The 12,129-nt window shown below is 39.2% G+C and overlaps 1 protein-coding gene across 14 annotated transcripts in view; it reads left to right on the forward strand.

Moving 5' to 3' along the window:
* The window catches only part of LOC128691673 (protein lap4), an 854,149-nt gene that overhangs the window by 788,879 nt on the left and 53,141 nt on the right, over positions 1-12,129 (forward strand). The gene's annotated exons all lie outside the window — the stretch shown is intronic.

The following is a 12,129-nucleotide window of genomic DNA, read 5'->3' on the forward strand; positions in this document are numbered from 1 at the left end:
ATATGGGTGTGAAGCTTGGGTTCTAAATGCTGTGGCGAGGAGGCAGTGGAGATCTCGTCTAAGGGCAGTGTGTGGTGTAAATATTATGCAGAGAATTCGGAGTGTGGAAATTAGGAGGTGGTGTGGAGTTACTGGAAGTATTAGTCGGAGGGTTTAAGAAGGGTTGTTGAGGTGGTTTGGTCATTTAGAAAGAATGGAACAAAGTAGAATGTCTTGGAGAGCATATAAATATGTAGGGGAAAGAAGGTGGGGTAGGGGTTCTCCTCAATAAGGTTGGAGGGAGGGGGTAAAGGAGGTTTTGTGGGTGAGGGGCTTGGACTTCCAGCAAGCATGCGTGAGCGTATTAGATAGGATTGAATGGAGAGAAATGGTTTTTGGGACCTGACGATCTGTTGGAGTGTGAGCAGGGTAATATTTTGTGAAAAGATTCAGGGAAACTGGTTAGCCAGACTTGACTTCTGGAAATGGGAAGTACAATGCCTGTACTTTATAGGAGGGGTTTGGGATATTGGCTGTTTGGAGGGACTTCTAAACTCATATCTGAGTATCTCTGCAAAGACAGTGATTATGTATGAGTGTTGGTGAAAGTGTTGAATGATGAAAGTATTTTTTTTTCTTTTCTTTTTGGGTCACCCTGCCTTTGTGGGAAACAACCAGTGTGTTAAAGAAAATGGTCAAGTGATGTTGCAGTAGATTCAGTTATTCTTGTAGGCTTCATTATCAAGGGTATTAGTTAGCCATTGTACATATTATTCAGAAAGTCTGCTACTAGAGGGTCTTCAGATTAAATGAGGTTGATGTTGAAGTCCCTAGCATGTAATAAGTGATGTTTGTTTTTTTGTTAAAGATTAGGTTCTTGATTTTCTCTCTAAAGTTAGCTTCGTTGGGGTGTGGTGACCGGTAGACAGCTCTGATTATGAGAAGGGTATACAAGTTCTTCATTGTGAATTGATCAACTATGTATTCTCCAACTTCATCTCTGGTGCAGGTTGAATGAATATATATTTCATCTCATTTGTGTAGTAATCAGGTCTACAGTTGTGTGTGTCTGTGTACTCCAGTAATTTATAGATGTCTGTGGTGGTGGTTCAGCCAGGTGTCAGGGAGAATAATAAAGGTTGGATTAGTTAAGAGATGTTATCATAGTGTTTACCTAGGGATCTGTAGTTTAATACTGATATTTTCTGGCATTGAAAATAGTTTTAGCATAATTTGCAGAATAATATTTGCAGTTCTAATCTGCAGATAACTGATTATTGTAAAGATAAGTGATAAGGTTCAACTCTTGATCACTGCTTATAATCATAGGTATACATTGCAACAACCTAATATACAAACACAAATATGTAATAGTTAAAGGAGTATAATACTGAAATAGAGTAGTGAATCTTCCATGTAACCTTGATAAACTAATACACTGGTTTTGTAAGTACTGTAATTCTTAATCAGTAAAATAATACTAAGTGTGAGGTATTACTAATGAACTAAAAGGAATGATTCAACAGGGTAAGCTGGGTCAAAACAATACACTGGCTTTACAAATAATAAGCAAAAAAATAATGATTCTCCAAAGTAAGATTGGTCAGAATAAAATACTGCTTTTACAAATAAAAATTGGAAGACATAATTCACTAATGTAAGCTTCTCTGTAATGAATCACAATAACACAGTACACAGTTTACAATAAAGTAAGTGAAGATGATATCCTGGTGTTCACAAAGAACAAACTAAAAGTAATGATTCTCTAATGTAAGTTTGGTCAGTATAATACACTGACTGTACAAATAAAAATTGGAAGAAATAGGTCAACAGAAAAACTAATTATGAAAATGTAACTTGCAGTGTTATATAGTATTTTTAAACAGAAAAAAAAGAAAAACTGTAAAAAATTAAAGGAAAACATAAAAACTAGGTACATAATTTTACACTTGATATTGCACAAATAAAAAAAAATATTGTACATACAAATGGTTATTAGCACTAAGAGAATGGTTCTTGCTTGAACTATATTAGGTATATTTAAAAACAAAAAACTTTTTCAATAAACAATGATGATATTACCAATTCACTGAATTATAGCTGAATTGAGGTTCTAATGATAAATGAGAACTAGAATTAATAGTCTAGCTAAATCACTAAAACAGGGAGGTCAGATTTATAAAACTATGGTATGAAAGTAGGTTTTTTTTTTCTAACACACTGGCTGTATCCCACCAAGGCAGGGTGACCCAAAAAGAAAAACAAAAGTTTTTATTTTAAAATTTAGTAATTTATCCAGGAGATGGGGGTTACAAGCCCTGTGCTCCCAGCATTTTAATCACCTCTTGTGATACACATGGCTTACAGAGAAAGAATTTATGAAAGTAGGTTTTATTTATTTTTTTTTTTCAACAAGTCGGCAGTCTCCCACTGAGGCAGGGTGACCCAAAGAGAAAGAAAATCTCCAAAAAGAAAATACTTTCATCATCATTCAACACTTTCACCTCACTCACACAATCACTGTTTTTGCAGAGGTGCCCAGAATACAACAGTTTAGAAGTATATACGTATAAAAACACACAACATATCTCTCCAAACTGCCAGTATCCCAAACCCCTCTTTTAGACTGCAGGCATTGTACTTCCCATTTCCAGGACTCAAGTCCAGTTATATAAAATAACCGGTTTCCCTGAATCCCTTCGCTAAATATTACCCTGCTCACACTCCAACAGATCGTCAGGTCCCAAATACCATTTGTCTCCATTCACTCCTATCTAATACACTCACGCACACTTGCTGGAAGTCCAAACTCCTTGCCCACAACACCTCCTTTACCCCCTCCCTCCAACCTTTTCGAGGACGACCCCTACCCCGCCATCCTTCCCCTACAGATTTATACGCTCTCCATGTCATTCTACTTGATCCATTCTCTCTAAATGACCAAACCACCTCAACAAACCCTCTTCAGCCCTCTGACTAATACTTTTATTAACTCCACACCTTCTCCTAATTTCCACACTCCGAATTTTCTGCATAATATTTACACCACACATTGCCCTTAGACAGGACATCTCCACTGCCTCCAACCGCCTCCTCGCTGCAGCATTTACAACCCAAGCTTCACACCCATATAAGAGTGTTGGTACTACTATACTTCCATACATTCCCTTCTTTGCCTCCATAGATAACATTTTTTGCCTCCACATATACCTCAATGCACCACTCACCTTTTTTCCTTCATCAGTTCTATGATTAACCTCATCCTTCATAAATCCATCCGCTGACACGTCAACTCCGAAATATCTGAAAACATTCGCTTCTTCCATACTCCTCCTCCCCAATTTGATATCCAATTTTTCTTTATCTAAATCATTTGATACTCTCATCACCTTACTCTTTTCTATGTTCACTTTCAACTTTCTACCTTTACACACATTCCCAAATTCGTTCACTAACCTTTACAATTTTTCTTTAGAAAAAATCAGTGGATTGGTTTTCAGGTAGTCAAGTACTACAACTGTTGGAAGTTTTAATTTTTTTTTTCATCCCTCATTGCCTCCCTCCCTACCCAGCCATCCCTCACTGCTTCCCTCCTTACCCAGCCATCCCTAACTGCCTCCCTCCCTATTCAGCCATCCCTCACTGCCTCCCTCCCTTCGTACCTTGTTATCCCTCACTGCCTGCCTCCCTCCCTCCCTACCTACCTACCCTGCCATCCCTCATTGTTACTCCTTGAGGTTATTATATTGCACATGGAATTTAGTGGCCACCTACTGCATCTTAGCCTGAGTGGGATAGGCCAGCATCACACAAGAATATTGTTAGATCATGTTCATTAGCTATGTAATGTCACTTACTTGTGATTGATTTTCTTACACCAGTTTTACCTTCCCTCTCAAAACACTGTTGGTTTTTTCTCTCCAGTCAGAGTTTGCTTAGCCTATAGAGAAGGTTTTGTCTTTCCTTGGTAATACACTTAATAACATAAACTTCATTTTTCATACTTATGGGTGACTGGATTAGGTCATTTCTTTTTATATCAACATTATTCAACATTATTGCTCTTTTCCCATTCAGTTTACTTATCAATTGTTATTCTTTGATTTCATCATTTTGTATATTCATGTGAAGTTCATCTTTAGCCCTTCTGGGGTGGGTCCCGTTGTTCTACGACTTTAAAGCATGGGTCGGTCCCGTTGTTCTATGGCTTTAAAGCATGGGTCGGTCCCATTGTTCTACGCCATGAGCTCAGCTTAGTCAGGTAAGCTTTGAGTGGTAAATTTGGGCCTAGATATGAAAGAATGGGCCTATGCAGCAAATGTGCACCATATAAAAAAAAAATCCTGCAGCAAGCAGTGCAAAATGGGAAAAAACTGCCACCGTGTTTTTGGTTTAAAACAGTGAATTTGTGATGTATTTTCGTATGTTTTTTATTGTTGTATTCTAGGTTTCTTAGTCTCGTTTGATAGAATGGAAGATATATTACAGAATATCCAATTATTTTCAAATATCCAACAGATTTTTGTGAGGGCATTAGATCAGAGTGAAGGCAAGTGCTCTTTGTGACATGACATGCTGTTGGAGTGTAAACTAGGTAATATTTATGAAGGGTTTCAGGGGGAAACTGTTTAACCACACTTGAGTTTTGGAAGTGGGATGTACAATGCCTGCACTCTGCAAGAGTGGTGGGGATGTTGCAGTTTGGAGGGCCATCTGAACCATGATGTTAGCACACTTCTGGCAAGATAAAGATTGATTGAATGATGGTGAATGTGTTTCCTCTTTTCTTGGGTCACAGATATGCAGGCCAGTGGGGCTGTCAGCAGCAACAGCCTGGTTGACCAAGCAAGCATCAGACAAGCCTGGCCCAGGGCCAGGTTCCAGGAGTAGAAAAACTAAGAACATAATGGTATATTAGTAAAGTGCATTTAACACTGGTTTCTAAAACAACTGGTGGTGTCAAGAGGAAAGGTTTGGTTATCAGTGTTAAGCATCTGTCAGTGGCACATCTCAACCATTTACATCTTGGTCATCTTTGTACAGTGGACCCTCGGGTAACAGCATTAATCCGTTCTAGAGAGCTTGCCTTTAATCGATTTTGCCGTTAGCTGAATTAATTTTCCCCATAAGAAATAATGGAAATCCAATTAATCCGTTCCAGACACCCGAAAGTATTAAACAAAATAATTTTTTTTACGTGAAATACACATTCCCCTACACAGAAAACAATGAGACATGCACAATAACCAATACTGAAATGACACTTACCTTTTTATTGTGGACTTATTGATGAGTGATGAGATGGGAGGAGGGGATTTGATGGAGGTGTACTATTGTTTGGAAGGGGAATCCCCTTCCATAAAGACTTCATGTAACGAGTCCTTTTCTGGGGTTACCTCCCTTCTTGGGTTTTTAATGCCACTATGACCAGCTTGAGAGTAACTGGACCCCTGTCACACAAAATATCTGTCCAGAGAGCTCTGTTTCTGGTGTCTCTAAGATTTCCCTAAAATGGGACACAAGTGTGTTGTTGTACATGTTGCCAATACGGCTTGGAACAGCTGTGTCAGGATAATGTTCATCCATAAAGGTTTGCACTTCAACCCACTTTGCACAAATGTCCTTAATCTTTGACGAAGGCAACTTCCTCAATCTCTCTTCCTCCTCCTCTGAAGCAAATTCCTGAGCTGTGATCTGTTGCACCTGAAGCTCTTGCAGCTCTGTAGTAGTTAGCTCTTCATGGTCATCCTTCAACTCTTCCACATCCTTGCCACTAACCTTCAACCCCATGGACTTCCCCAATGCCACAATAGATTCCACAACTAGCATAGGCTCCTCAGGGTTAGCCCCAAACCCTTCAAAATCCCTCTCTTGTACACATTCTGGCCACAATTTTCTCCAAGCAGAGTTCAAAGTCCTGCAAGTCACTCCCTCCCAAGCCTTACCTACAAGGTTTATGCAACTGAGGATACTCAAGTGATCTTTCCACAACTCTCTTAGGGGCAATTCAGTGTCTGAGGTCACTCCAAAGCACTTTTGAAACACTGCTTTGGTGTACAGTTTTTTGAAGTTTGAAATAACCTGCTGGTCCATGGACTGGAGGAGAGGAGGCAAAAACTTCATTTTGATGAAACTCAACTCCCCCACAATTTGCTCTTGCAAGTCATGAGGATGAGCAGGAGCATTGTTCGTTACCAGGAGGCACTTGAGTGACAATTTATTTTCCAGGAGGTATTTTTTCACAATGGGGCCAAACACGTCATAGAACCAGTCAAGGAAAATGTCCCTAGTGACCCATGCCATACTGTTTGCTCTCCACATCACACACAATTTAGCCTTGATGACATTGTTTTTCTTGAACACTCTGGGAGTTTCAGAGTGATACATGAGTAAAGGCTTCACGTTCCAATCCCCACTAGCATTGCTACAAAACATGAGAGTTAGCCTGTCTTTCATAGGCTTGTGTCCTGGGAGTGCCTTTTCCTCCTGAGTAATGTAGGCCTGTTTGGCATTTTCTTCCAAAACATGCCTGTTTCGTCACAATTGAACACTTGTTGGGGTTTTAATTTTTCAGCCTCTATGTGCACCTTAAAGTCCTGCACATATTTTTCAGCCACTTTTTTGTCAGAACTGGCAGCCTCACCATGCCTTAAACTGTGTATGCCACTACGATTCTTAAATCTCTCAAACCAACCTTTGCTGGCCTTAAATTCACTAACATCAGCAATAGTTTCAGGCATTTTCTTAATTAGATCATCATGCAACTGCCTTGCCTTTTCACATATTATTGACTGAGAAGCACTATCTCCTGATAATTGTTTCTCGTTTATCCACACCAACAACAGTCTCTCCACACCTTCGAGTATTTGCGATCTCCGTTTTGTAAGTATACTTGCACCTTTCGCAACAACAGCTTCCTTGATTGCCTTTTTGTTGGCCAAGATAGCAGTGATTGTTGAATGGGGTTTGTTATATAACCTGGCCAACTCGGAGACATGCACTCCACTTTCATACTTTGCGATTATCTCTTTCTTTAATTCAGTAGCATTTCTCACCCTTTTTACCACAGGGTTGACACTAGAAGCTTTTTTGGGGCTCATGGTGGCTTATTTAGCAGTTACAAGCACTAAAAACAATGGAATAATACAAAATGTATCGCATGTATGCGTGGAATCGTCCACACTGGCCTGTAAACATTGGCACACTAGCTGAAGGCAGGGCGGCTCAGGTCGAGCGGACAGGCAGACACATTCAGGACAACTGCCCTTAACCGAGTTCTTGGGCATTAGCCGAGCCAATATTTTGATGCAAAAACGTGCTGCTATCCGATTTTGGCATTAGCTGATGCCGCCGTTACCTGAGGGTCCACTGTATTTTCAGCCCTCTACATTATTTTCACTAGTAGAGTTTTACAGCTCCTGTGACTCAGAAAAAAAAAAGTTATTCTTAGGCTCCACTATCAATCATTCAGTTTGTACTTCATCTCCCAAGCACAAAAACATAAGTAAAATGACTCAAAATTATTATACAGTGCTATAAAATTACCATGCAGTACAGTACTGTACTGTACTGTACTGTAGTACAGTGGTCCCTCATTTTTTGTAATTAATCCTTTCCTGGAGGAGCTACTATAAATGAAATTTACGATTTGCGAATCAATTTTCCCCATAAGAAATAATGTAAATACAATTAAGGAAGAAACAGAGGCAGTAATTTCATGCACTGGTCAGGGAGGTATACCATCTTTTAGGAGTGAAGAAGAGCAGAATGTAAGTGTGGGGGAGGTACGTGAGGCATTAAGTAAAATGAAAGGGGGTAAAACAGCTGGTACTGATGGGATCATGACAGAAATGTTAAAAGCAGGGGGGGATATAGTGTTGGAGTGGTTGGTACTTTTGTTCAATAAATGTATGAAAGAGGGGAAGGTACCTAGGGATTGGCGGAGAGCATGTATAGTCCCTTTATATAAAGGGAAAGGGGATAAAAGAGACTGTAAAAATTATAGAGGAATAAGCTTACTGAGTATACCAGGAAAAGTGTACGGTAGGGTTATAATTGAAAGAATTAGAGGTAAGACAGAATGTAGGATTGCGGATGAGCAAGGAGGTTTCAGAGTGGGTAGGGGATGTGTAGATCAAGTGTTTACATTGAAGCATATATGTGAACAGTATTTAGATAAAGGTAGGGAAGTTTTTATTGCATTTATGGATTTAGAAAAGGCATATGATAGAGTGGATAGAGGAGCAATGTGGCAGATGTTGCAAGTATATGGAATAGGTGGTAAGTTATTAAATGCTGTAAAGAGTTTTTATGAAGATAGTGAGGCTCAGGTTAGGGTGTGTAGAAGAGAGGGAGACTATTTCCCGGTAAAAGTAGGTCTTAGACAGGGATGTGTAATGTCACCATGGTTGTTTAATATATTTATAGATGGGGTTGTTAAGGAAGTAAATGCTAGGGTGTTTGGGAGAGGGGTGGGATTAAATTATGGGGAATCAAATTCAAAATGGGAATTGACACAGTTACTTTTTGCTGATGATACTGTGCTTATGGGAGATTCTAAAGAAAAATTGCAAAGGTTAGTGGATGAGTTTTGGGAATGTGTGTAAAGGTAGAAAGTTGAAAGTGAACATAGAAAAGAGTAAGGTGATGAGGGTGTCAAATGATTTAGATAAAGAAAAATTGGATATCAAATTGGGGAGGAGGAGTATGGAAGAAGTGAATGTTTTCAGATACTTGGGAGTTGACGTGTCGGCGGATGGATTTATGAAGGATGAGGTTAATCATAGAATTGATGAGGGAAAAAAGGTGAGTGGTGCGTTGAGGTATATGTGGAGTCAAAAAAACGTTATCTATGGAGGCAAAGAAGGGAATGTATGAAAGTATAGTAGTACCAACACTCTTATATGGGTGTGAAGCTTGGGTGGTAAATGCAGCAGCGAGGAGACGGTTGGAGGCAGTGGAGATGTCCTGTTTAAGGGCAATGTGTGGTGTAAATATTATGCAGAAAATTCGGAGTGTGGAAATTAGGAGAAGGTGTGGAGTTAATAAAAGTATTAGTCAGAGGGCAGAAGAGGGGTTGTTGAGGTGGTTTGGTCATTTAGAGAGAATGGATCAAAGTAGAATGACATGGAAAGCATATAAATCTATAGGGGAAGGAAGGCGGGGTAGGGGTCGTCCTCGAAAGGGTTGGAGAGAGGGGGTAAAGGAGGTTTTGTGGGTAAGGGGCTTGGACTTCCAGCAAGCGTGCGTGAGCGTGTTAGATAGGAGTGAATGGAGACGAATGGTACTTGGGACCTGACGATCTGTTGGAGTGTGAGCAGGGTAATATTTAGTGAAGGGATTCAGGGAAACCGGTTATTTTCATATAGTCGGACTTGAGTCCTGGAAATGGGAAGTACAATGCCTGCACTTTGAAGGAGGGGTTTGGGATATTGGCAGTTTGGAGGGATATGTTGTGTATCTTTATATGTGTATGCTTCTAGACTGTTGTATTCTGAGCACCTCTGCAAAAACAGTGATAATGTGTGAGTGTGGTGAAAGTGTTGAATGATGATGAAAGTATTTTCTTTTTGGGGATTTTCTTTCTTTTTTTGGGTCACCCTGCCTCGGTGGGAGACGGCCGACTTGTTGAAAAAAAAAAAAAAAAAAAAAAAACAATTAATCCGTTCCTGACACCCAGAAGTATTAAAACAAAAAAATTTTTTACATGAAATATACATGTAGTACATAAACAATACAATGGGAAATGATGAATGAAACATTAACAGCATAACACTTACCTTTATTGGAGATTCTTCTTAATGTATGGGAGACTGGAGGAGGAGATTGGATTGTTTACAGTTTGGAAGGGGAATCCCCTTCCAGCAACACCTCAGGTACCAATTGCTTCTCTGGGGTTGCTTCTCTTCTCTCTTTCTTAATGCCACTAGGACCACCTTGAGAGTCACTCTAGTCCTGTCTCGCAAAGTAACTGTGGAGAGAGCTCTGTTTCTGGCGTCTCTTTAACACTTCCCTAAAATGGCCCAAGACTTTGTCACTGTACATATTTCTCACCTTCTTTACCACAGGCTTGGCACTAGGAGCTTTCTTTGGAGCCATGGTAGCTTATTTAGTACTTGCAAGCACTAAAATGAGTGGAATAATATGAAATATTTTGTAGGAGCACTTGAGGGGACCTTCACTCACTGGTAAACAATGCCAGACTGGCTGGGTAGGGAGGCCGCCCTGGCTCACACTGTGTGTATGCGTCCCGGACGAACTACTATTCGCGAGTCAACCTATGAAAAGCGAGTCCATGTTTATACGAAAATACCCCTATGATTGGCGAAATTTACCATTGCCAAGAACTACGAAAAGCGAGGGACCACTGTACTACAGGTTACTAGTGTCCAGTTGTCTTCTGAACTAATAAACCAAGTCCACTTGTCCAGAAGACATCTGGACAGTAATGAAAAATTTATTTTTTAATTTGAAGGTTTTGGACAATCAGCAATATTTTTGCATCACTCCTTCACTCCATTAGTCCATTAATTAGTGGGCTCAGTATTTCAGACTCCCTTAACCCTTAAACAGTCCAAAATGTAGAGCTGCGTTCACATACTTAGCATTCCGAACATAGATCTACGTTTTATTTTACACGCTTTCAACCTTGGCACGATAGGTCTGAGTTGCCTGGACATAAGAGAATGGATCTGCACACTCAGTGTGCACAGTATGACAAAATTTGGGGATGCCGGGAAAAATTTACTCTTCATTTTAAACAAAAAAATTTTTTTTCCAAAAATATTCAGAGCGCTATGCAAGTGAACGTTGATCTACATTTTGACAGTTTATGGGTTAATATAAAACTTACCTAGGTACATATTTCAAATGCATAAGTTGAAGGAGCACTTCAAAGAGTTAAAAGATTTTAATATGCTTTTTTCCAATGTTGAATAAGTGAATTAGTTGCCACTTGCATGGTACTGAATCATGCAAATATGTGAATGAATTAAGAATTACCTTGGTATGAATATATTTGCATATAAGGCATTGTTAAAAAAAAAGAAGGAAAATTGGAATAACTCTAACAATAACACTGCCAGGCACAAAGTTTTAAGGCAAACCAATGGGTTACTGTGAAAATGTAATCAAAGACAGTAACCACTGTAGGAGACAGAACACACCTTTGCAGAGACAGTGTTTCCACAGATAAGCAAAACTAACTAGTCTTCTCCCTACAATAATGTTATTATTCAAACATTAAATTTATGATACCTGCTGAGATATGTTTCTGTTTCAAGGCCACTACCCCAGGAATCTGATCTGACCTCCTCAGCCTTGGATTTACTTCCATTCTTCCCAGGCACTGTATGACCCCTGCAAATTTAACTCTTCTCCATAGACATAATGATGATGTACACATAATTGAACATAAAATGCATGGGTATGATAAATTGTATCAACGTAAATAATGATGATATACATTACAAATCCTACCATGTGTAAATAATAAAGTAGAGAAACCAATTTTAAAGTTATTGTGTCTCAAGGTATTAATTCTCAATAAAAATGAAGTAGATAAATTAGACACATGTGCAACTCTTGGGTATCTTTATTGAGGAAACATTTCACCACACAGTGGCTTCATCAGTCCATACAAAGGAGAAACTTGAAGAACAGGAGGAGAATGAGGTAATCAGTCCCTCAACCTTGAGTCGATGTGGTCAGTCCATCAATCTTGACTAGAATACGGCATACGTGCTGAGAAGGAGCTTATAAACCGTTGGCAGGAGAGGTGCAGAAGTCATAGGTCGTGTAACATTTGTTCAATGTTGCACATGTGTCTAATTTATCAACATGTCGGTTCTCTGAACCATTCATCTACAAAAAATGAAGTAAATTTAATATAGAAAAAAATTTCTGTAGTAGCAGTTAGTATTGTAGAAGTGGTCCATACATTCAAAGCAAGGCAGTGTATGGTAACATTGTTGGACTTAATGGCTAGCAGAATAATTATGAAGGTGCATAAAGAATTATTAGCATTTTTAAATCTTAATCATCTTCACCTTGGAATAATAAAATATGAAAGTATCTTCTTAAAGCTCACATCATTATGTATACTCTACCTACTTCTCTATACATGTGTTTGTTTTCCCAGTGGAATCCTTC

The sequence above is a fragment of the Cherax quadricarinatus genome, chromosome 26 (assembly GCF_038502225.1).
Source record: "Cherax quadricarinatus isolate ZL_2023a chromosome 26, ASM3850222v1, whole genome shotgun sequence".
NCBI lineage: Eukaryota > Metazoa > Arthropoda > Malacostraca > Decapoda > Parastacidae > Cherax > Cherax quadricarinatus.